The following is a 26,950-nucleotide window of genomic DNA, read 5'->3' on the forward strand; positions in this document are numbered from 1 at the left end:
TCTCTCTCTCCTTCTCTCTCTCTCTCTCTCTCTCTCTCTCTCTCTCTCTCTCTCTCTCTCTCTCTCTCTTCTCTCTCTCATCCCACCCCTACCCCCTTTCCGTCTCTTGCTCTTAGAACAGTAATCAGATCTCTTCTACCATTGCTTCTGGAAAGAGAATGACAGGTAACTCCTGTATGCCTCCACTCATCTTTTTCTTCCCAGACTATACTCCTTTTCCTGGTTACTGTTCTCCTATATGTGTTGTCTCTCTCATCAGAGTTCAAGCTCCTTGAGGACAGGGACTGACTCTCTTTAATATTTGTAACCTTAGCACTTAGTACTTGGCACATAGTAAGCACTTAACATATGTTTTTCATTCATTCGTTGGCATATCCTTAATACAGTGATTGACGACTGTATTTATGAGCCTGAAGCAACATGAGCTCCCTTGAGGGATCAAAACAACGGTCCTTCTGTTTGGTTTAGTTTTGGTGCCATTGCATTGTATTACATTTATAATACTTTGAACACTGGGTAGTCAGTAACCAAAACAAACTTCTCCAGATTCATAAGCCTTGTGATGCTTCCTTGAGGTGTGGAAGAAATCTCGAAGACCATGTTCAAGGACCACAAGCTTAAGCAGGTTCTATCAAGTTGGAAAGGGTCCATGTTGGGGCCCAAGCATCCGACTGTGTCTGGCTACAGGGAGGTATGTTGTACAAGGCCAGTCTCAATTACCAACTAAATTGTACAGGGTCAATGAAGGGAATTCCAGCATTGACAAAATCATGGTTCCCTGAAATTCTAAACTGTTATCTTCTCATTACAGCATGTCTACATATTCAGAACTCATAGTATTGAAATATATACCATTATCATTCCATTATTACAAGCTTGACAGTACTCAGAGTATTGGAGTACCATTATCCTCTCATTACTTTAAGCTTGAATGTGTAGTATTTAGAGAATTGAAGTGTGTGCCATTATCTTCTCATTACTGAAAGTCTGAATGTGAAGTACTCAGAGGTTCCATGGAGAGCTGGCAGTGTTGTCATGCTAAAAAAAAAATGGTGGACTCCTTCCTGCTCCAGAGCTATTAGACAATAGATTTTTGGTCCATTTTCACTGCCAGAAGTCAGTAAGTCAAATGCAACATGGGAATAGTTATAACAAAAATAAGCAGGATGATCCGGAAATTTAAGCATAACCTTATGGCATAGAAAACAAAGACTGACAAGTTCAGTGGAAATCCACCCATTCTTCTCCAGCTCCAAAGTGTAAAACCTAAGCATCTGCCGAGCATCTTGGGATGATTTGATTTGTGCATGGGTAGGACCCTATGATATTACAAGGAGCATGGCGTGGTGGACTCAGGAAAAGGAAAGGTAGTGTGGTGTGGTGCTTAGAGTCCTGGATGTGGAGCTAGGAAAGCCCCGAGTTTGACTTTTCCTGGATGTGTGGCACTGGGCAAGCCATGTAACCTCTTTCAGCCTCACTTTCCTGGTGTGTAAAATAAGGGATTTGAACTCAATGACCTGTAAGGTCATTTCCAGCTTAAATCTATGAACTATGAATCTAAGTACTGCTTCAGACATGTACAAACAATCACCCAAGGAGGGCCATTCAACCTCTTGGTGTTCCAGGCAGTGAAGGACTCCAAGATGCTGATCTGCATTGGTGGAAGGGTTTTCTGCAACGGGAGGTCCTGACACTGATGAAATCACAGATTTGTGCTTCCCCCCCACATTTCTATAATGATAGGTAAAGAACATATATGATTATAATAATAATTATAATAATGTATAGAAATGTGCTAATGTGTGTATACATGCATATGTACATACATACATTATATTATACATACACATGTGTGTATATATGTGTATGTGTGGATGCGTATACATATATGTGTGTATATATGTATATATATAAAATCACTTTAAATTTTGAAAGCATTTTACATAAATTTCCCCACAACAATCCTGTGAGGTAGGTATGACAGGGATTATTATGCCCACTTTACAGATGAGCAAACTGAGGCTAGAAAAGGTCAGGTGATTTGCTCATGGTTTTATAGCTAGGTGTCAGAGGAAGGTTTTGAACCTACCTTTTACCAACTCTTAAATTTCACACTCTGTCCATTTTGGTGCATTTCTATTAAGATGAAAGTAGTGTCATATGCTTCCCTTTGAAAATTTCTTTTTCCCTTGGTTCATGTACTCATTCAGCAGACACTAGGCACCTGCTATGTGTAAGATGTTGTAGTAGGCTTAGGATATCACAGGTGGCCCTGGATGAAGTGAGAGGGCAATGCTCACCTCCATGTTGCCAAAGCAATGCAAGGGTTCCTTTGGGAGTCAGAATTTGAGACCCTTCCATAACCTGCCCCATGCTTTGTCTCCATCCCATGACTTATTTTTACACATAGAGTGCACTTAAAAATCACCTGAAGCAGGGGGGCAAGTGGGTGGCACAGTACGTGAAGCAACAGCCTTGGAATAAGGAGGACATAAGCAAAAACTCTGACCTCACTGTGTGACCCTGGGTAAGTCATTTAACCCCTATTCCTCCCCCAAACAAACAAATCTGCTGAGTGGTGTAAGTTCAGAGCTCATACAGATACTCAAAATGTGGGAAGTATTTTAGTACATTTGACTCTAAACTTTCTTGTCAGATGGAATAAAAAAGCATGTCAATCACTAGAATAACTGTTGATCTAGGAGGTGATTATATTGAAAAATAATGTATATTTATATTTCTGGATTCCATTGGACGCTACGCTTAAGTTACGTGACTCCCACCAATAAAAGCATACTCTTTAGAGTTGGCAGCAGTGTCCCAGGCCATTTAGTTTCATCTCCCACATCTTATAGGAATGGTTATCCAGTTTCTGTTTGAATCCTTCCAGTATCGGAGAGTTCAGTATCCATAGAGTAAGTCCATTCTGTTGGACACCTTTAATTGTGAACAAGTTTCTTCTTCTGTTGAGTCACCAATCTGTCTCCTTAGTTTTGCCTTCCGGGGCAACACAGAGAGAGTCTGTTGCCTTTTCTATGTGACAACTCTTCAGAGTTAAAAATAGTTACCATGCCTCCTCTTGGTTTTCTTTCCTTCAGGATAACCACGCTCTAGTTCTTTGAACCGCGTGATATTGTTGTCAGACCCCTCATCAACTTCTCTGGAAACACTCTTGTTTGTGTCCGTCCCTTCTCAAATGTGACATTCAGCACCGAGCCTTCCAGATGTATTCTGACCAGCTCAGACAACACCGGGACTACTGTTGTCCTTGGTATGTGTCCTCCCTTTCACTTCCCTTCCCTTTCCCTCCTCCTCCACTTTTTTCTTCCTTCTCCCCTTCCCTTTCTCTCCCTCTCCCCTTTTCTCTTCCCTTTCCTCTTTCCTTCCCCTCTGGTGGTTCCACCCCCACCCCCAACCCCCTCAAGGATCTATATAAAGTCTAACTATAAGACTCACAGTACCAGAACAGGTCAAGGTCTTCAGGTTTGATTTTCCCTATACACGTTCGATTCTTCATTGGTCTCTAGTGCAAAGAGCCTTTGTTCCCTGGCAAGGGGTTCAATGTCTCAGTCCCATTGAGTCTCTGTGGTATTTCTGATACCAACTCCTCCCTGCTAATGGGCATGTGAGTGAAGCGATTCTCAACAAAGGCCTCCATCTTCATCCAGTCACCATCTTGTTTTGGCTCCCATATTCATCTCCATCAGTCACGACTTCTAAGTACGTGAAGTATCACTCATATGAATTTTCCATCTCTGACCCTTTTCCCCCAAATCAGCTTTTCTTTTATACATATGCCCCAATTTCCCCGTGCATGAGGGCATACAATAATTATTTGTATATAATGGGCATCTCCCTACCAGATGGCAAACTCTTTGAAAGCAGGGACTATCTTAAATAAACTTGGGGATATGTTTATTTCTTTTTCTTTCCCTTTGTTTTAATTCTTTCTCTTTCCATACATGATGGTTTTTAATCTTGTTTTGATTTATTATTTTAAAAAATGATTAAAAAAACTTTAATTGGTTATCTTTGGGGGCAGGGAATCCTCCTTTTTGACAAAGAATGACAATTTTTGAAAAACCTCACATGTAGTGACAGGGTCTGACAATGTATACATCACTGTGTCCTAATAGCTCCCCACTTCTTTGCCATGAAGAAGGTATATTTTCATGTTCTGGGCTTGGTTTTTAGTTTTCTAATCACCCAGCCTTTTAAGATTTCATTAGCTTTTTTAAATACTTTTTTTGGGGAAGGGGGGAAGGCAGGGCAATTGGGGTTAAGTGACTTGTCCAAGGTCACATGGCTAGCAAGTGTTAAGTGTCTGAGGCCGGATTTGAACTCAGGTCCTTCTGACTCCAGGGCTGGTGTTCTATTTATTTACTATGCCACCTAGTTGCCCCTTTTATTAGCTTTTTTTTTTGTTTTTTGTTTTTGCTTTTTGGAGGGGGGAGGGCAGGGCAATTGGGGTTAAGTGACTTGCCCAGGGTCACACAGCTGGTAAGTGTTAAGTGTCTGAGGCTGGATTTGAACTTAGGTCCTTGACTCCAGGACTGATGTTCTATTTATTCACTGTGCTATCTAGCTTCCCCTTTCATTAGCTTTTTAAAGTGGCTATGTTAACGTATGTGGGCAATTAAACTCTTACATGTTTCTTATGTGAATTCCTGCCAAACCAGAGTTTCTCCATCCTGGGGCTGTGACCAGCACAGGGTAGGCTAATTATTTGTCAAACTGACTCATCTTTCTGAGTTCCAATCTTTTCTTAGACTAGCAGTGTGACCTTGGGCAAGTCACTTAATCCTGTTTGCCTCAGTTTCCTTATCCATAAAAAGAACTGGAGAAGGAAACAGCAAACCACTCTAATATCTGTGCCAAGAGAGCCCCAAACGGGGTCACAAAGAATTGGACACAACTGAAAATGACTGAACAACAACATAGCATAAATTACTAATGCCATAGTAATTACCTAGGGACATACCATGAGGTCACTAAGTCCAGCCCCCCTCATTTTTCTGATGGGTAAATTGAGGCCCCAAAATGTTAAATGGTATGGATTTTCATAGCATCCTGGTCTGGAAGACCTAACAGGAAATGTAGAGTTCATGCCATGTAACCTTCTTCTTTTATAGAAAATGACCCTGAGGCCCTGGTGATTAAATGCCTTGCCCAACAGCACATAGCTAACTAGGGGCAAGTCCGAGACTTGAACCCAGGTATCTTGCTTCTGAGTACAACGTTCCTACTACTGAGTTACAAGAGTTTGATAGCATGCCGCATAACAGCGGTGCCCAATTAAAGAAATAGGACAAAGGCTGCTGATTCTTTTATAAGGCTATTGAAAAAACTTAGTCTAACAGTTTTGGGGTTAACGCTTTCTCACTAACAAGTACAAAACAATTCCATTTTCCTCAATAGTCACTAACCTTATAAAAGATTTACCAGCCCGTAGCTACTCTTGTCAAGGGTTGAGGCCATGTTGGATTTACCAGCAACAAGCCCCAGGAACCCAGAGAAGAAAGAGCATCAGATCTGTGGATTTTTCATTATTGTTTAAATTCTTTCTACATCTCCAGCCTCATTTCTTCAAGGTCTTGGAGCTTTGGGCCTGTCCTTAATTTGCCTGGCTGATAATGTATAATTAAGTTTCTCCCAAGGAGTAAGAAACATCACAAATCATTCATCCTTACCACCTCTCTCGGGCATGCGGCAGGTACCAGACTCATTTTCCAGATGAGTAAACCCAGTGACTTGTTCCTAATCAAGGAGCATCTCAAAGGACTTCACAGAGTGGTCATGGGGAGGTAGCTATGAGATATGCCCTTGGACTGCCTGAAAAGAGGGGGATGGAAATCCTTAATGATTTATTGTGAAAACTCTGTTCCCTGACCAGTGCCTAAGCCATTCTTATCATTGGTTTACATAAAAATGTCACATTGAGAACAACTCACCCTCAATCCCTAGGGCCCTCCCAGAGCTTGGGCAAATCAAATCAACACAGTTAATTTTAACCAACTTCTTCAGATAAAAGTTTTGAGCAGGGAATGAGCTGTTCTGCTACATCAGTTACATACTTTAAAAATGTTTCAGCTTTCTTCCTCTACCACCAACGAAGCAATGATGTGATTAATTCAAAGATAAGTTCTTTTTCTTAGCAGAGCCTCATTTTTTCTTCTTAGAAAATAGGGAGGACCTTCCGCCCCTGTCCCCCCATTAATGTGATTATGAATAGAAAGACAGGGTTCCCTGGTAAAATTATGAAACATTCTGCCTGAAAATTCTTGCTGACTCACTAATTACAATAGCACCATTAGGATAGATTGTGGCTACCTAGTCTGCCCACACACAGCCCCTCATTTCAGAATTAGAAAGATCTGCTTGCAGCATTTAAATGTCAATTCATGAAAGGCTGATCCTACTTTGATAGCAAACAGATTGCCCAGTTTGGAATCCGGCAGCAGTCCTGACGATTCATCTCTACATTTTTCTTGGAATGTGAAATAGTAAGACTGGAATTTTGTGGAACTAACCCCCTTCTTAGTTCCAAAGCCTCTTCCATTTTAGGATAAGAGAAAAAGATTTCTCTTTCCCCCTTCCTACCCTAGATGTTTATAATCTCTAAAACTTGTATGAGAGAAAAGGATAAAAGACGTTAGTAAAATTTCAAAAAGCTCCAGAGCAAAAGATGAAAATGACCCACAGCTGGAAGACTTGAAGGATGTGACCCACAGCTGGCTCCAGAGGGTCTAAAGCATCCCTCAGATGAGCAGGCATCATTACCTGGGGAGGGGCTTGAAGTGCATTGCTGAACCATGGATTCTCAGGGTTGAAATGGAGAAGGCCAGAAGAATGACTAAAAGGAATTATTTCCCAGCTTAACTCATTTAGCTGCATCCACTGTGGGAATCTATTGGCATTGAGAAAAAAAGAGATTAAAAAAACCCCACAATCATAGACCAGAACTGAGTGGATGCAGATGCTTTGAAATTAGAGAGCTCAGAGAAAGAAGGATGCTTGTGTGTCAGTTCAGCTCTCTGGCCTCTAAAGTCCCTTAAAGGTTTGCATTCATTCAGCAAATATTTATTAAATGCTTACCATGGGTGGAGTACTGTGTCAGGTATCAGGTCAGATGTAAAGGTGGAAGAAGATGTTCTTTTTGTCCTTGGGGAGCAGAGTAAAAAATAATAAAATAGAATTACAAGCTCTTTTTATCATCAATGTCAGCGAAACTTACCACATATAGATTCTAACTCTACCACTTACTATTGATGTGACATTGGGAAAGTAATTTAATTTTTCTGGGCCTCAGTTTCTCTATCTGTAAAATGAGGGAGTTGGACCAGATCACCAGGTTCAGGCCAACTCTACACCTAAGATCCTATAATCTTAGCAAAAATCTGTAACATGGGTTAAATAGGGAGAGAAAATGGACTTGGGATTTCTTTGGTATATGGAACTCTCAGGTAAGATGAATTTCTCTAAAAATGGTGGTCACCAGTGTGAGGGATAACTTGCAGTGAAGTTTCCCCATTCTGAACATCCTGTATACATTCTTATTACTTCCTTACACTCTGTAACTAAGTTCAGTATCATTTCCCCATATATATATGTATATATGTGTGTGTGTGTGATTGTGTATTGAGTATTAATAAAATTGATTGGATTAACTACTGAGACCAAATTAGAGGTGTTTTTAGTTTGGGGAAAGGAATGGTAGTGTGAGAGGTAGCAAAGGGTTAAGTTTCTATAGAACTGCAAGAATTGCTGAAACAAGACTACTGATACAAAGTACCAGACAGTAGCCTTGGGAAGAGTTGAGGCAGTCGCCTTGGGAGGAAATTAGGTTCCCAGTTCCCAGAGAACTCCTAGATAATACTAAAAATGAAATAAAGTAAACTAAAAGGAGCTGGCAGCAGCAGGTGGATCTGACCAATCAGGAAGCAGACAATGGCCTTGGGACACTGAGGCCCAGATAAGGACACATCTAGGTTGGACTGAAGGGGGTTCAGTGTTCTGGGGTTGTTACTATACTTGCTTAGTGGACCTCATGTATTATGTATGTTATCTAACAAAATTAGAGCCTCATTAGTAATAATTATGGTAATGTTTTGAGATTGCTTTGCACCAATTGGTTGGCATTAATAAGAAGATTGTGAGCTTGCCTTACTAACCAATGGTAAGGTGGGACAGTTGAGAGCGTGTGGAATTATATTCCATATAAATTATATAATTTATATATATTTATAATAATTATATAATTCCACATATAAAACCATGCCTTTGCCTTCTGTAGGGTGCTTCTCCCTTCTGGCCCTTTGTCAGATCGGGGATGCCTTTTCTCATGAGATCATACTAAAATCTTTTCTACTTTCTACCTTAAGGAGCCTCTGAGTTGATTTTGGGCAAGGGTCTTTACTGTCCCACACTCCAGCTTCTCTGCAAGTTCTAGTTTTAGAATTGTCTAGACCCCTAAGAGATTAAGTGACTAGCTCAGGGTCACACAGCCAGTATGGGTCAGAAGCAGTATTTGAACTTAGTTCTTCTTGGCTTTGAGGTCAGCTCTCTAACAAAAATAAAACATGATGGATGCATAGAGACCCAAAGGGAGATTTAGAGAAGAATCTTACCAGTTGGAAGCAAGGGAAAGGAGCATGACGAGTTTTATAATGGATATAGTATTTGGACTGAATAGAATTTCTATATGCTGATAGATGGAGGGGATTGGGAATGATTGGAATTCATGACTAGTTTAGGCAAAGGTGACGAGGAAGGAAATTGGGGAGTGTGGACAGGGTCAGTCAAGAGTGTAGATGACTGGAGTGCAGAATCCATATATTTAAAATGAATTGGTGCATTGGATTTGTTTCCCAAAGAAGCTCTTACACAGCCTTTAGATTTTGTGATTGTTGTAATGGAGATGAGTGGTAGTGACTCTAGGCGGTAGCTTATTGCCAATAATGACTTGTGTTGGATATAATCTAGGACGCGCATGATTAGGGAAGGAGATGGGCTAGCCATGTAGTGAGAAGGAAAAATAGCAGATGGACAGCCAGGGGCTGCCCTGGATACTAAAATGCCAACTACTTCCATTAAAATGTCAACTCCTTGAGGGTAGGAACTGCATTATTTTTTCTTCATTTCCATAGAGTTTAGCTCTGTGCCTGGCACATAGTAAATAAATAATAAAGGCTTGCTGCTTGTTTGCTTGGTACTCAGAGGAGGTCAAAAGACCTCAAGCAGGGGTGGACTCCATGAACTCTTAACAGGTCTGTGAATAGATTCCAGGGGATCTATGAACTTGGACGGGAAAAAAAATGACATCTTTGTTTTCATTAACTTTTTATTTCCTATGTAATTATTTGTCTTTTATTTTATTCATTTAAAAACTTTACTCTGAAATGGAGTCCATAAGTTTTACCAGATTGTCAAAAGGGTCCATGACTTAAAACAGATTGAAAACCTCTGGGCTTGAGGAAGGCCTCTGGTCTTCTAGTACAGGCTGGACAAGACACACAGGAACAAGAGAATTTGTGAGCTGTGCCATTGGAGGGCGTACTCACATCCATGAGATCATAGGCACATTAACATTAAAAATGGACACAAATCATTTATGAGTTAGGGCAAAGTTTGGGACAGATGAATAGGTCTTCATGACTTAATGGAGCTTTTCCAATTGCAGTAGTTTTCACTCCACTCAAGCTCTCATCAGGCCAGTCCTTACTACCTGATCTATACTCTATCCCCTGCCCTTCCCCCCCCCAGCAGCTCCTACCCGTGTCCCTTCCTCCCCTTTCCTCCCTGTGGCTTCTCCCTCAACATGTATCCATACTGAATCAGAGTCATGTTTGGAGTTAACCTGGGAGGAGAGAGGGGGAGGAGGATCGCATCAAGAAGACTGAGAGTCCTAAATGCCCTCTCCCAGACTTGCATATGGGGACCACTTCTCTCTTGTCTACATGATTATAGACAAATGCATTTGTGTGTTCTTTTTCTAATGTTTAGTTTTGCAAATAGTACCTTCCATTCCAGTATTGAGATGCCAAATGATAAAGTATTTCTAAAAAGCATTTAGTACATTTCCTGGTACACAGTCGGTACTTTGTAAATGCTTACTCCATTCCTCTTTATGTTTTGGATCACAGATCTGGAGTTGGAAGGGAGCTTGGAGTCCATCTGACCCAAGTCCCTTGTTTTATATACTTGACCTCTTTATGGGACTTAATACTGTTGATCATCCTTTTTTTCTGAATGCTTTGCCCTCTCTTGGTTTTTGGAACACTGAGTCTTTGGTTTTTCCCCTACCTTTCTTACCATTCCTTCCTCGGAGCCTTTGCTGGATCACAGCCACAACCACCATCATCTGTGATGTCCTCTGCTCCCATGGGTTCAATGATTGTCTCTATAAAGATGATTCCTTGGTCTATGCATCCAGCCCTAATCTCTTAAACTATAGTCCTGCATCACCCACTATCCATTAGACATTCCTACATATCTTTTTTTTTTTTTTAAAGCAATCGGGGTTAAGTAATTTGCTCAAGGTTACACTGCCAGTTATTTCTGGGTGTGGTGCTAAGTGTCAGAGCCCGGATTCATCCCGACACTGGAGCCGGTGCTCTTACTCGCTGTGCTACCTGGCCGCCCCCATTCCTATATATCTATCTAATCTGTATCTCCATACCTTTACTTCCACAGATAAAGAATTTATTAGATGTCATGCGCTACCATTACCAAAACAAGAAAGTTCTTTGTAAACTTTAAAATGTCATAGATATATCAGTTGTTACTAGTACTAGTACTGCTGCTTGCTCCTGCTCCTCCTCCTCCTCCTCCATATAGGTAAAAAGGACAACATTTAGCAACTGGGATTGAGGGAAAGTTAGAAGTTGAGGGTTCACCAAGATCGTGAACCTGGGTTAATTGAAAGATGGTGGTGTCTTTGACAGAAATAGTAAAATTTAGAAGAAAGGTGGGAGAAGGGGGAAAGATAGAGTTAAGTTTTGGAGACGTTAAAGGTGAGATGTCTCTGATAAGTGTGACTCCCCTCTCTGGTCTGCTCTGCCTCCATATGGGTTGCCTTGTCCCCTCTCAAGTACCCTCCTTCCCTTTCCACCTTCTCCTTCCCCCTTCATCTCTGATTTCCATCTCTCTTGTCTTTCATTATTGGAATGTAAGTTTCTTGAGAGTAGGGACCATTCTCAGAACAATCTGGTGATGTAGGTGCTGTTATTATAAACACTTGAAAATGAGACTGAGGAAAGTTAAGTGACTTTCTCAGGGTCACCTAGGCAGTAAATGAGAGATCAAGTATTGCAGTCCAAGTCCTCAAAGCCCAGAATTCTTTTCACTGTCATCCCAGTGCCTTCCAGGCTCTCAGAATTCCTACTTCCTTCAAGGCTCAGCTCAAGCTTCATCTTTCATATGAAGACTTTCTTGATGCTGTCAACTGGACTGAACTGACTTCTAACCTGCGGGTGACTGGAGCCAAACAGAGTGGACTGGAGACAGGAGAGTCAGGAATCAAACAGAAGTTTAATTTCAAAATGAGGGAAATGGCTTGCAAGAAAGGAGGGATCTGGACACCTATGCCAGGGCCCTTCCCCTAGCTGGGGACCCCACTTTACTGTGGCTGAACCTCAATACTTGTATCTGTGGCTATGTAGCAAACTGTAGCCCTGACAATGAGGGGTAACAGCAACAATGTGACAAGTTTGATTCCTAGCTGGGCTTCATGACTAGAAAATGGGTGCTTTCCCAAGCTCAGAGAGCACCTGCCACTGATCAAAGCAATTTTATTGTGTGATTTTGCCAGAGGGTGAGATCATCCAGAGGGTGAGCCCAAAGGATTGTTGTTATGCCAAGCTCAGGACGTTTGCTGGACCTTAGCTTTGGAAAACAGTGTCTCCTAACATTTTAACAATGCTCTACAGCTATTCCATGCCCTCCCCTCAAAATCACCTTTTATCTACTTCTACCGTAGGCATCCATTTGTATCTACTTCTATTGACAGATGGATTGTCACTTCCTTGAGGGCAGACACTGTTTTCTTTGTATTTCTGGTCCTTGCTCCAGTGTCTGGCAGTTAAGGAAACAGAGCCAAGAAGGTTATGTCACCTGCCTGAGCTCACACAAGGTATGGCGCCTTCTTTGATGGGTTATGCAGCCTAGAGTGTCATGGGATGACAAGGGCTGGCAAGTATTGTGCAGAATTCCCTCAGAGGGCTGAGGATCCATTAGGCTTTAAGGTTATATCATGGCCTAGCAGAATCCCTCTCTTCCTTAGGGGCCATGGAGCCTTTGCATTCCCATTGGGCGATGAGCTCTCATGCTGATGGATTCTACATTTTGAGTTACCGCTCATGGGTATTGAACTCATCCTTTGGTTCCTGCTTTTGCTCCGCCATCTTGGCTCCACCCCACAATTCATCCTTTGGTTCCTGCTTTTGCTCCACCATCTTGGCTCCACCCCACAATTCATCCTTTGGTTCCTGCTTTTGTTCCGCCATCTTGGCTCCACCCCACAATTCATCCTTTGGTTCCTGCTTTTGCTCCGCCATCTTGGCTCCACCCCACAATTCATCCTTTGGGTCACAGAATTTGGAAGTGGGAGGAACTGCACCCCGGTATCCCCCATTCTTTCATTTAACAGAAGTAGAGGCACGTGCTATGACACAAAATGTTCAGGGTGGGGGATAAGGGAGCTAGAGGGTGCAGTGGATAGAATGCTCTATCCAGAAGTCCCTCTAGTAGGGATTCCTAGAAAGGAAAGCTCTAATAACATCTCAGAATTTCCTCTTGGCCCTGCATGTGTCATGACACAGTCATGCAACAGCAGAAGGAAGACATGCTGTCTTCCAACTATGTGCATTTCCATTGTCTGTCCACTCCTGGACATCTCTCCCTCCTCATTTCCACCTCCTGGCTTCCTTCAAGTGTCAACTGAAATCACCTTCTGCACAAAGTCCCTCCCGATTCACCTTCATGCTAGTGCCTTCCCTTTGAGATTACCTCCAACTTACTTCCTATGGAATAGCTGTTTGCATGTTTTCTCCCCCATTAATCTGTCTATGAGTTCTATAAGAGCGTGGAGTGTTTCTCTGTATCTCCAATACTCAGTGCAGGGCCTGGAACTTAATAGGTGCTTGACAAATGGTAGTCAACAGACTAGTAAGTATTAAACTTGGAATCACAGGACCTAAATACAAATTTCAGTTTTGCTACTTATCCAGGTGAGTATGGGCAAATCACCTTTTCAGGTCTCAGTTTCCACATCTGTAAAAAGAAGGGGTTGGGTTTGATGACCTTTGAGGCCTTTTCAGATCTTGCTTTGTAACCCTATGATGAGATGATCTGTCTAGTCTTGTCTAGTCCTAGACTGGCTGCTGAAGATGCAGTTTTAGTTGGGACCTCAAGAAAGCCGGGAGGGAGAGATGAGGAGGTAGAACATTCTAGGCACTGGGGACAGCCAGTGTAAATGATATTATACCCATGCCCTTATTGGTAGAGATGGAGAAATTGCCCTTCTGCATCATCTGCCACAGAGAGTTCTGTCCCTTAGAGGTAGCATACCAGTCTTTGATCCTGCCTGGTAACTCTATTGGCAAAGATGACTCAGCCTTCTGCCTCATTGGGCTTGTTCTTCATACTCTACTTAGAATGGCAGAGCATCTCTGCACTTAGCAATGCCCTGGACGGACTCTCTTCCCATCAGGATTCTCATAAATATGCAGCCATTGTATCCTTACCTAAACAGTCAGTGATTTATGGACTAGACTGGATTGCAAGCTCATCCTTGCTGTCTGCTCCTCCGAGGTGACAAAGATAATATTTCAGCAGTTTCTGCAGTGCCTCCGCCTTGAGGGAATGTAAATAAAGGCATAATTGATTTCCTAAATGCGCCTTTTCTCTGTGTCTCAATGCTTTGTACATTACAGTTGGTATGGCTGACAAATCAGCCTTGATTGCTAATTAAAATGTGGAATATATTAAAAAGGCCTTGCACATGTCCCGTTTGCTCTCAGATTCAAAACCCTGGAAATGTGAGGACCAGCAAAGCTCCAATGAGCTCAATCTAATTACTCTCCATTTTGCTTTGACTCAATAGTTCACGAGGTACAGTAGCTGGGACTGGCAGGTCATGGTTGATTGCTAATTAAATGGTAGAATTTAGTTTCCAGCATCTCCTAAATTAAATCCCCCCCCCCCCCTGAAAAGGGACACCCTCGAGTGGGGCAAAAGCTGTCTCTCTGCAGGCTTTTTGGTGTTGTAATGACAGTTGATGCACTTATCCCTGTGTGGGGTCCACATTCTTGAGGGAACTTTAGCTTAAATGATGATGCTATTTCACAGCCAAATCTTTGCAACTCCCCCAATAAAGAGGGCTTTTTGGCAATGCAGAGTAATGATTTGGCTGCTCCCTGTTGCTCCCATCCTCCTCTGGCTTCCCCCAGCAATCAGCTAGTGGACCTGAAAGATGATGTGATCTTCAGCCTTTCTGCTTAAAGTGAGACATTTCAGTTTTCTCCCTGGGAAACCCGAGAGTACCATCAGTCACAGAGAGAAGAATCGATTTCCTTTTGCCATCCCACTTATCTGGGTTTCATCTAATGAGCTCTTGGGATTTAATTGATCCAGGACAACTTCATATCAACAGGATCCTTTCATTGGACGATTAAAAGAAATAACCGGGCAGGAAAGGTTGGCAACCTTGAGAACTTTGTGGGTGCTGACAGCCTTGATAGATCAGATCTGCGAGGACCGCTATCATTCAGCAATGGTTGGGCATTTAATGTTTGTTAAGTGGATTAATCATTTCTCTTAATTATCCATTTGAGGATAGATTTGTAGAAGTACACTCTTGGCCTTTATTCTAGATGAGGAAAATTAGGTCTAAGCAGAAGGAGAGGCTGGTAGGTAACACAGAACTAGGGTTGAAATCAACATGGTCTATGTAGCTTAGTTTTGCTACAAAGCTAGGAAACAGTGGATAGAAGGCACCTCAACTTAGGGATAACTAAATTCAAATGCAACCTTAGACACTAGCCATGTGATTTTAGGCAAGGCACTAACCCTTTGCTTGCCTCAGTTTCCTCATCTGTAAAATGGGATTAATGATGGCACCAAGCTCCCAGGGTTGTTGTAAGGATCAAAAGAGATAGTATTTGAAAAGCAACATTTGCAAACCTTAAATCTCTATGTATTATTGCTATGAATATTGCTAGCTATTTTGACAGACTCATCAATGTGTGTGTAGGAGTATCATAGGAGTTAGAGATGAAAGAGAACTTTGAGGTCATCTAGTCGAATTCTGCCTTTTACCAATGAAAAAACTGGAGCCCAGAGTGGCTCAAATTTACTAGTTTCCCTCCCCTGCTACTCAGTAGTCTTCAATGGCTCCCTAGTACCTCTAGGGTAATAGACTGACAGGGTGATACTGAAAGTCCTATACAATATAGCTCCCACCCATGTTTCCAGGATTATTTCATGCTCCTCTATTTAACATTCTTTGCCTCAGTCTAACTCAGCTTCTGTTTCCCATAGATGATATTCCATCTTAAATCTCTATGTCTTTGCCCAGGCTAGGAATGCTTTCCTTCTCTCTGTCCCTTAGATACCCTCCCTTCTTTCAAAGTATTACTCAGGTTCCACCTTCTAAGCGAGGTATTTCTTTATTTTTATAGTTAGAGCTTGTCCCATTGGAAATATTTTGTATTCACAATCATAGGATTTAGAGCAGAAAGGATTCTTTCAGGTCATTTAGCACAACCCTTGGGCAGCCAGGGACATAGTGAATAGAGTGCCAGACTTGGAGTCAGGAAGATTCATCTTCCTGAGTTCTAATCCTTCTTCAGACACTTATTAGTCGTGTGACCCTGGGCAAGTCACTTAACCCTGTTTGCCTCAGTTTCCTTATCTGTATAATGAGCTGGAGAAGGAAATGGCAAACCATTCCACTATCTCTGTCAAGAAAACTCCAAATGGGGTCACAAAGAATTGGACATGACTGAAATGACTAAGCAACAATGGTCCAATCCTCTCATTTTGTCCGTGAGACATGTGAGGTCCAGAGAAGGGAAGGGACTTGCTGGAGGTGACACAAATAGCAAATTGTAGGACCCAGGCTTTGAATCCAGATCCAGCATTCTTCCCATTCCACCAGGTCCCCTTCCTTGACTATATGCTGTATTTATGTCTTTATTTTGCACATTTTTTAGATATTTCCTTGTTCATGTACATGTTGCATCTCCCCAGTAGAATGTAAGTCTCTTAGGCCAGGGACTTTTTAAAACTGCATCTCCAGTGTCCAGCATAGTGCCTTGTACCCAGTAGGTGCTTAATAAATACTATTGAATAGAACTGAACCTGAGTCAGAGAATTCCAATTTGGGCTTCTAAGTTCTATTAAGTGAGCATAATTCTACCAAAGGGGCCCAATTGGACTGAGGAAGGCATAGAGGGTCCCAGGGCGAAATGCTTCATCAGTAGATGAAATAGAGCTATCCCTTTTGAAAACTGGCCATTTGGAAAAAACAGCCACCCTTTTTAAGTTGTTTGTCATAGGGTACCTTGAGTGTTTGAGGCTCCAATGTCCTGAGCCTTGAGCAGCTGGACAGTGTTATGCCAACTTCTGTTCTTCCAGTGAAAACAAGGGGTGACTCCAGGTCTTTTCTACATGTCCAGTGACTCCAAACAGGCCACTCTTTACAGGCAAGAGTTCCAGTAATGACCTCACATCACAAGTGAATAAGCATTTCTGGGACTGTCACAACATTACTGGAAGCACTGCCTTAGCGGCCTGAGCTATTACTTTCAGGAAAGATGATAGAAAAAGACACAAAACTCTGACCTCTCCCAATTAGCTCTGTATTTGAGCTTCTCCTCATAGGGTTGTCTAGAAGAGGGAAATTCATCTTGGAAGCTTCCTTCAAGCAGACAAAGAATGCAGAGCCCATGTTGGCATTCAAAAGGAAATTAGAGGCACAAAGAAAATCAAATGGGACTGGGTATCCAAAGAGTGCTAAATGAATCATAGGATAACAGACATAGGGCTGAAAGGGACCTCTGATCTTATTTTGGCAATGAGGAAACTGAGATCCAGAGGGGAAGTAGTGACTTGTGCCAGGGTAAGCAAGTAACAAGAGGCATGACTGATATTTGAACTTGGTTCTTCTAAGTACAAAGCTAGAACTCATTTCAGCACACCACTAGGATTTCTCTATTGGTCAACATGTCTAAAATAGAACTCATGACCATTCCCCCATGCCCATCCCTCTTCTAAATTCCCCTATTTCTGTTGAGAACACAACCATCCTTCCAGTCACCCAAGGGTGCAATCTTGATGTTATCCTAAACTTCACACGTCTGAGTAGTTGATTAATCTTGTAATTTCCACCTCCCCGATGTCTCTTATATCTGTCTGCTTTCTATTCACCAGTCACACAGATCAGGCTCATGTTAACTCTTACCAACTCTATTTCAATAACTTCTTCATTAGGCCCCCCATTCAAGTCTCTCCTCACTCCAATCCAACCTCCTTGTGAGAAAATCACTCTGGTAGTCAGTCATCTATCTTCCATGCCACTTGCTACCAAAGTGATTTTCCTAAAGCACAAACTGGACTGTTACTCCTTTATTGTATACACTCCAATGGCACCCTCTTGCCAAACTCATTTGGTGCCTAAAACCTTTCACTAACTGGCCACATCTTACCTTTCTAGGTGAGGAGTCGTCCTTACCTTCCTCTCCCTTTCCACACTCTATTGCATAGCCTTCTTGTTATCCCTCACATTACACTCTATCTCCAGATCCAGTGCCTTGGTGTTGGCTGTCCCATATCGTCCCACGGCTGGAGTGCTCAGCCTCTGAGAATCCTAGCTTCCTTTGATATTCAGCTCAAACATTATCTTCTGCAGATTTTTGCCAATGACTGGTCCCCTTCTGTCCCCTAGTTACTTTATATATTTTTGTGAGAATCAGCATGATGTAGTGGATAGAGTAGAATTTCCCTGATACGTACTGGCTGCATTTTCCTGGGCAAGTCACTTAACTTCTGTTGGCCTCATTTTCTTCATCCGTAAAATGGAGATAATGATAGTACCCATCTCCAAGCGTACAAATGAGATAGTAATTGTAAAATACTTAGCACAGAGTCTGGCACATAGTGAGTGCTACATAAATGTTATATAGTATTATAATCATTATATAAATATTAACTATAATAATATTATGATTTTTATTATGTAGGTATGTATGTGTATATACATATATATTAGTTATATATATTCATGTGTATGTCTAATTATATATATATGTGTATACATCTCTCTCTCTCTGCATCTATCTATCTACACATTGCCTCCTCTAATACAACACAAGCTTCATGAGAACAGACATTTTTGTGCGTGTGTCTCTGTATCCCTAGCACCTAGTCAATAAATGCTTATTGCTTTGAGCATAGAATGCTACATAAGACTAGAGAGGTTCTTCACATAAGTAGTAGTTCTAACCTTGGAGGGGCAGAACACTAGGATCATGCAATTGCAGCTATTGAACTGGAAGAGATTCAAAGGTTACTTAGATCAAACATCTCATTTTGCAGAATGAAGAAACGGAGGCCCAGATAGTAAAATGACTTGTCTAAGGTGACACAGGGAGGAAGTCAGAGCTGGGATTTTAACCCAAGTTCTCTGGTTCTAAGCTCAAAGCTCAATCTTGAGGAAACTATATCTTGTTAAAAGGTACAATAGATAATGAAGTCATATCAATACTAAGCATATATACACCAAATGGTATAGAATCTACATTTTTTGAAGAAAAAGTTGAATAAGTTACAGGAAGAAACAAATAATAAAACTTTACTAGTGGGGGACCTCAACTTTATCCTCTCAGAACTAGATAAATCTAACCAAAAATAAACAAGAAGGAAGTTAAGGAAGTGAATAAAAAATTGGAAAAATTAGATATGATAGATCTCTAGAGAAAACTGAATGGGAATAGAAAGGAATATACCTTTTTCTCAGCAGTACTTAGCACCTACACAGAAATTGACCATATATTAGGATATAAAAACCTCACAGTCAAATGCAGAAAAGCAGAAATACTAAATGCATCCTTTTCAGATCATAATTCAGTAAAACTTACATTCAATAATGGACAATGGAAAGAGAGATTAAAATTAATTGGAAATTATTAATCCTAAAAACAAATGAATCAAAGAACAAATCATAGAAACAATTGATAATTTCATAAAGAAAATGACAACAATGAGACAACATGTCAAAATTCATGGGATGCAGTCAATGGTACTCAGAGGAAAATTTATATCTCTAATTGCTTATTTTAGTAAAATAGAGAAAAAGTAGATCAATGAATTGGTCATGCAACTAAAAAAACTAGAAAAAGAAAAAGTTAAATATCCCCTATTAAATACCAAATTAAAAATCTTGGAAATAAAATGAGAGATGAATAAAATTGAAAGTAAGAAAACCATTGAACTAATTAATAAAACTAGAAGTTGATGTTATGAAAAAAAACCCCAATAAAATATACAGACTATTGCTTAATTTATTTAAAAATAGAAAGAAGAAAACCAAATTACTTGTATCAGAAATGAAAGGAATGAATTCACCACCAATGAAGAGGAAATTAAGACAATTGTTAGGAACTATTTTGCCCAATTATATGACAATAAATTTGACAAACTAAATGAAATGGATGAATATCTACAAAATATAAATTATGCAGATTAACAGAAGAAGAAATAAAATATTTAAATAACCTTATCTTAGAAAAAGAAATTGAACAAGCCATCAATGAACTTCCTAAGAAATAATCTCCAGGACCAAATGGATTCACAAGCAAATTCTACCAAACATCTAAAGAATAATTAATCCCAATATTATATAAACTTGTTATTGGTATGGTCAATTACGCTGATAGTTTTCCTAATATTGAACCAGTCCTTCTTCCCTGTATAAATCCCCCCTGGACATAGTCTTTGATCCTTGCAGTATCTGCTGCAATCTCTTTGCTTAGTATTTTATTTAAAATTTTTGCATCAATATTCATTAGGGAAATTAGTCTATAATTTTCTTTCTCTGTTATGGCTCTTCTTGATTTGGGTATCAGCATCAACCATATTTGTATCATAAAAGAAATTTGGTAGGATTCCTTCTTTGCCTATTTTCCCAAATAGTTTATATAGTATTGGGACTAATTGTTTTTTAAATGTTTGGTAGAATACATTTTATCCTGGGGGTTTTTCCTTAGGATTGATGAACTTGTTCAATTTCTTTTTCTAAGACTGGGTTATTTAAGTAATTTTATTTCTTATTATATTAATTTGGGTAATTTATATTTTTGACAAGCTGGATGATTTTAAAAAAAACCTGAAAAGACTTACATGAACTGAACCATAATGAATAGAACCAGGAGAATGTTGTACATAGTAACAGCAATATTGTTTGCTGGAGAATGGTGAATGATTTAGCTATTCTCAGCAATACAATGATCTGAGACAACCCCAAAGGGTTAATGATGAAGCATACTATCTGCCTCCAGAGAAAGAACTGATATTATTTGAATACAGACTGAAGCATGCTATTTTTCATTTTCTTTTCTTATACAAAATAATTAATATGGAAATGTTTTACATAATTGCACTGAGTTTGGAGCTCAAAACTTTAAATAAAAATGTTAAAAAATGAAAAAAAAAACCCTTTTTCTTGGTCCACCATTTTGCTTCACATCTTTCACAGGCTCATCTCTTATCCTGGGATCCATCAGCTGAGCGGTGGGTTTGCCACTGTCTCAGAAACAGTCTATGATGGGAAATGGAAGATAATGAGTCAGGAAACCAAGTGAACCAGCTCCAGTCAGGTTTGCTGACTACATTAGCTCCTGCTGTTCATGAGCACTCACGGATCTGGGGGCCAGTGGGGAGGGTTTCAGTGGATTTTAAAGGCCAGAGGTCCTATAGTTAATACCATTTTGTGAATTTTCATTAGAATGCACAGGGACTCAGCTAGCAGAAAGACTAATAACACAGGATTAGCCCTGCAGGCCTTAATATGAGAAGTTAATTTATTCTATCAACTGCATTATCTGGTCATTCACAATTTCTCTAAAAATCAAGAGATGCTGATTGGCTTATAAAAAACAACAGGTTTTCTTTCTGATGGCAAATAGCTCATGGTGACCATTGAGTTTAAAAATAGAAAATGCTCCAGATTGCTCTATTCCCTCAGTATCATTTCCAGCATTAGACTTTGTCCATTTAGGTGCCGAATGATCTCATTTAGGAGGTTTACTGAATCCACCTTCCCTACCCCTCCCCAACTTATTTTAATAGACTCCTGACAGAAGAAAGCCTGGGTAAAGTAGATATATTCTGGTAAATTGTAGGTCCTCAGGATCCATAGCACCCACCCTGACTCCAGTCCTATAGGGCCCACCATTTTTATATTCTTCTGTTTTCTTGCATTGTGTAAGAGAGGACTGGCCATGGAATCAAGAAGACATGGTTTTAAATGCCACTTCAGAAATTTACTAGCTAAGTGACCTTGGGTAAATCACTTCTCTGTGCTTCAGTTTCCTTATCTATGAAATGAGAGGTGTAGACTTGATAGCCTCTAAGGTTGCTTCTATTTCAGTCTTTGATCCTTCACTATTTCTTGACCTTGCCCCCCAGCTGCAAGCACCACAGCCCCTCCAAATACTTTACATCCATTTTGTATATATATACACCTGTTGTACTTGTCTCACACTGCAAACTCCATTGAATATAAACTCCTTAAGAGGGGCAACTATTTGTTTTTCTTTTTCAATCTGCAGTTCTTAGCACAGAATCTGAAATGTCATTGGTGACTAATTGATTGATTTGGCCAAGCCCTAGAAGATCATCTTCCCAAGCCTATGAACAAGCATTTATGTCATGCCTATTATGTGCCAGGAACTGTGCTAAACAATTTACAATTATTATCTTGGCTGATCCTCACAATAATTCTGGAAGGTAGGTGTGATTATCATTCTCACTTTACATTTCAAAATTGAGGAAACTGAAGTAAACAGAGGTTAAATGACTTGACCAGAGTCATACAACTAGGTCTGAGGCTGGATTTGAACTTAGGTCTTCCTGACTCCAGTCCCAATGCTTTATCCATTGTATCATCAGTTACCTCAGTTCTATGGTAGCAAGATAAAACATTGCAGAAGGGCATTAAAAAAAGACCCATCCTCCCAAAAGATACTTGAATAAAAAGAAGAAAATTATGTAACAAAGATGAGATAATATGTGTAAAGTGTATCAACCTAATATATATAAGCTATCATTATTATTATTGTTATTAATGAGTGACCCACAAAGGGAAGTATTAGCTATCTACTACTTGATGCATTGAGTATCTGGACATCAAGCTAATGCACTAGGAAACATTGAGTATCTGCTTCTTAAGAGAGGTGAGCAGGAAGGGCTGGACAGCTCCTTCCCTCGCTAGCTAGCGTTGAGTCTAGCATGCATTACACCTCTTTTTTAAATTTTTTATTTTTTTAAAGCAATCAGGGTTAAGTAACTTGCTCAAGGTTACACAGCCAGTTATTTCTGGGTGTGATGCTAAGTATCTGAGCCTAGATTTGATACCCAGGTCATCCCGACACTGGAGCCGGTGCTCTTACTCGCTGAGCCACCTGGCCGCCCCGTGCATTACACCTCTTAGCTGGATTTTATTGCCCCAGCAAGTTGATCTCCTGGAGTGGAATGGAAAAGGAAAGGTCTCTCAGTGAAGAGAGTGGCAAGGAATGGGGGTCAAAGATGCTAAGATTCCTTCATTTGTCTTTATTGCTCCTCACACAGGTAACATTGACTAGTTACTTTTAGTCTTCACACCACATCCCAGATTGTTTCTCTCTCCATATCCCCTTCTTCTATCACTCATCAGCCAGTTAATGAGCACTTAGTAGCTAGGCCAAGTCAAGTCAAGAAACATTTATTAAACATCTACTATTTGCAGGTACTGTCCAAAGCACTGGAAATACAAAGAATAAAAACAACAAATGAAAATGAACAAAAAGCAAAGCTCTAGTTGCCGCTCTCAAGGAGTCTAATGGGGGAGACAACATGCAAATAGCTATGTACAAACAAGATACATAAATTTCATAAATTGGAAATGATCATTGAGGGAAGGCACTGTCATGAAAGAGGATCAGCAAAGGTTTCTTATAGAAGTTTAATTATAAAATTAAACTATAATTTTAGTTATCCCTTGAAGCCAGGCACTGTGTTAAGCCCTGGTGGGCACAAAGAAAGGTGAATACTTAGTCTTCTCACCTCTCTTCCATCTAAAGCCTTCATTCAATCTTGTGTATTATCTGGTATATTCTAATCTGTAGAACTTGTCCAATTTTTCTTTGCTGTTTGCTTGGATAAGTGAGTTTATTTGCTACTCACTATTTGTGATAATCTTTTGTGTAATTTGGGCATTTGGTGGGAAGTGTCTAAGCTGGTGAATGTAAGGTAAGCGCTACTCTCTCCCTTTAAAGCTAAGGGCTAGCCATCAGGGAAGCTGCTTTTGCTGCTAGACTGAAGATATTTGGAAATGAAGATACATGGCATTCTTGTGTAGCACCCATCTTGGAGACTGAAAAAGAGGACCTAGTCATGGTCTTTCTCCTGATTCCTTCAAAGGAGGAATCCCAATCTCCTTTGGAGAGAGTTGGGCCAGATTCTAGAGGTATCTATGTATTTTGCCTTCCAGACATATTTTAGACAACCCGCATGGACATAAATATCTTACATGGGTATACACACATTTTACAGAGAGAAATACACATACAACAATGTAACTGAGTTTACATGAGGGACTGGGTGGAAAGGAAAAGAAAACAAAGTTAGAGTGAATTTCTTAGCACTTAAGACAGTGCTTGGCACATAGTAGGTGTTTAATAAATGTTGTTGATAGATTTCTCATTTCAGGGAATCACAGAATTTCAAAGTTGGAGGGGAAATTGGAGGCCAATTGCCAATCTTTCTGGCCAATAATCTTTCTACTTCAGAGAGCATTCATCTTCTCTTTGAAGATCTTCAGGATCACAGATTTATAATGAGAGGGACCTTAGGGGCCATTGAGTCCCACCTCCTTATTTTACAAAAGTGGAAATTAAAACACAGACAAGGGAAGTCATTTGTCCAGGGTCACTTAGCAAACTCCTGAGTCAATATTTGAACTCAGTTTTTGCTGACTTCAAGCCCTGTGCTCCATATACTGTGACAACCTAGCTGCCTTCAGAATCAGTTTATTCTAATTTTTAAATTTCTAATTATCAGGAAAATTTTCCTCAATTTGGTTCAAACTTAACAAACATTTGTTAAATTTTTACTACATGAAATATCTTGGACTTCACATTGGAAATTAGTGGACAAAAACGAAATAGTCCCTTCTCTTAAGGACCCTGTATTTTTCTGGAGGAAGGTGGCAGAAATACACTTTGTATGCAGATAAGTAAATGCTGAGAGAGAGAGAGAGAGAGAGATTTGGAAGTGATAATAATAGGAATGACCTTGAGTAGGAGGTAGCATCTGAGTAGTGCTCTGACAGAAACTTGGGAGTATACATGAAGGTGCATTCTAGACGTGGTAGACTTCATTCATTACTACTAAATCAACCAAGGACCCCGACTCTAATCTGGGCATTCAGAGAAGGTCCTTTGATTCCTAAATACAGCCACACTCAGAGACCCAATTCTCTTTTTTTCAGACAGAATAATAGATGCTTTAAATTGAAGTGACATTTGGTGTAACTTCTTGTGCTGGACTGGAATCTTATTCATTAAATGGAATACAATTTGCTTCCTCCTCATGCCTTGCAAGATCTGAAGAAGATGATGAGAGGACATTTAACTGTGATGAATTTATGAAGCAGTCAGAATGTGTGTGTGCTCTTGCGCCACAGGGCCATGACTGGAAGAGCACACTGGATGGGTCATGAGCTCGAGAGCCATTGGAACCCACTCAGCACTGCTCTGAGGAGGCCACATCATAAGGAACCTGTCTTGGAAATTCCATTGAATGAAACGGGACATCTCCAAATCTCTGAAAGAAATTGGAGTCGTTGTTTGTTACAAATCCAGGATTCTATCCACCCCAATGGCAGATTTGTCTTGAGCTGTGCCATAACAATTCTCTAAATGCTGTTTATATCCTTTCATCTGTTATTGGAGCTGTTCATTTTTATTTGGAATATTATGCATTGCAAGAGCTTACAAAAAACCAGGGGATTGGAGGTGGGGAGAAAAAAATTCAAGTGAATAAAGTAATCTTATCTGAATCTATAATAAGCCCTAACATTTGTATAACCACCTTCATATTCGAAGTAGTATGAAACCTTAAACTCTAATTAACCTTTAATGTGCCCATCTGAAGATGATTATATCCATCATAAAAAGGACAGAGGTGAGGCAGAAAGTATGAGTGGCTGGCCAAAGGCTGCCGAGGAAGATTTCAACGTCGCCTTCTCAGAGTCATCTCTGAATTTTTTTTTCTCTTTGTTGCTAGGGATTGATTTCTTTGTTATTCTCATACTCTTCTCATGTGACTAAAAGTAAGATTGGAAATATAAATTGGAAAAGGCTGAAAATAAAAATAGAATTAAAAAATTAGATAACTAAACGGATGATAATTGAATTCAATAAACATTCACAGAGAGCCCGTGGAAGACAAGGCTCTGCTCTAGGAACTAGAGGCATAGAGGAAAAAATGTAACAGTCCTTGTCCTCAAGTTGCTTACAGTCTATTGGGGGGAGGGAGGGCTCACACACACACATATACAGGAAAACAAAGTTATCAATCAATCAATCAGTCAAGATATTCATTAAATGTCTACTCGAAGCCAGGTCGTCCAAATCCCATTATATTTTTCCATCATGTGATTGGAGGATTCTCATCATATTCTTCCTCTTGAAGAATTTACTGGGGTAGAAATCCAAGGGGGCAAGAGTAAAGTTAGTCTGACAAAAACATTTATTAAACTCTCCCCACCCTCCAAGCCCTTGGGAGATGAAGAAAGGCAAAAACAAAGTTATGAGTTGTGCTTGGAAAGATTCCCTAAGGCTTAAGGAGAGTATGCCTTCAAGGAGTGGGCAGAGACCCATGCCAAGGCACAAGAAGAAGTCAGATAGTTGGCATAGTGAATAGAGAAAGTATTAGATCAGTGATCAGGAAGACTTGAGCTCGAATCCTGCCTCAGACACTTACTAGTTGTGTGACCCTGGGCAAGCTCCTTAAAAATAAACAAACACAAAACTCTGTCCATCTCAGTTTATCCATCTGTAAAATGGATATGATTGCCATTTTTCTGAAATAGGGATAATAGCACCTAAATCACAGGGTTGTTGTGAGGATCAAATGAGATACTTGTAAAATGTTTTGCAAACTTTAAACTGCTATGTAAATGCTAGCTACTAATAATAGTAATTTCTATAATAAGTTATTAATAATTTCTAGCATCACATAGCTTTAATGTTTGCAAAACATTTTATAAATATTACTTCATTTATTCCTCACAACAACCCCATTATGTAGATGATATTATTATCCCTATTTGAGGAAAATGGGCTAAGAGGGTGACTTGTCCATGGTCCCACAGTTAATGAAGTCAGGATTTGAAATCAATCCTTTTTGACTTTTGGTCCAGCACTCTATTCACTGAGCCATCTGGCACCATAAATAATTTGACCAAAGCCATCTAGCTTCTTGTCATAATTTTATCCAGAGGCACTAAGGAATCACTGAATATTTTTTTTTAAGCAATCGGGGTTAAGTTACTTGCTCAAGGTTACACGGCCAGTTATTTCGGGGTGTGGTGCTAAGTATCTGAGCCCAGATTTGATCCCCAGGTCATCCTGACACTGGAGCCGGTGCTCTTACTTGCTGAGCCACCTGGCCACCCCTAAGCAATTGGGGT

At 40.2% G+C, this 26,950-nt stretch overlaps 1 long non-coding RNA gene across 3 annotated transcripts in view; it reads left to right on the top strand.

The window, feature by feature from the left end:
• The window catches only part of LOC138157784 (uncharacterized), a 38,721-nt gene extending 13,065 nt beyond the window's left edge, over positions 1–25,656 (top strand). Inside the window, exons 2-5 of one of the 3 annotated variants that reach the window (XR_011167458.1) lie at positions 3,099–3,271; positions 11,978–12,130; positions 21,828–22,005; positions 24,746–25,656. This is a non-coding gene — a long non-coding RNA (uncharacterized lncRNA). The remainder of the gene's footprint in view (positions 1–3,098; positions 3,272–11,977; positions 12,131–21,827; positions 22,006–24,745) is intronic. The other 2 variants (XR_011167459.1, XR_011167457.1) reach the window with 2 other exon arrangements.
• The last annotated feature ends 1,294 nt before the right edge of the window (positions 25,657–26,950 follow it).

Source organism: Petaurus breviceps, unplaced genomic scaffold (assembly GCF_028583685.1).
Source record: "Petaurus breviceps papuanus isolate PSGF00001 unplaced genomic scaffold, PetGlider_PUasm1.0 173, whole genome shotgun sequence".
Classification (NCBI taxonomy): domain Eukaryota; kingdom Metazoa; phylum Chordata; class Mammalia; order Diprotodontia; family Petauridae; genus Petaurus; species Petaurus breviceps.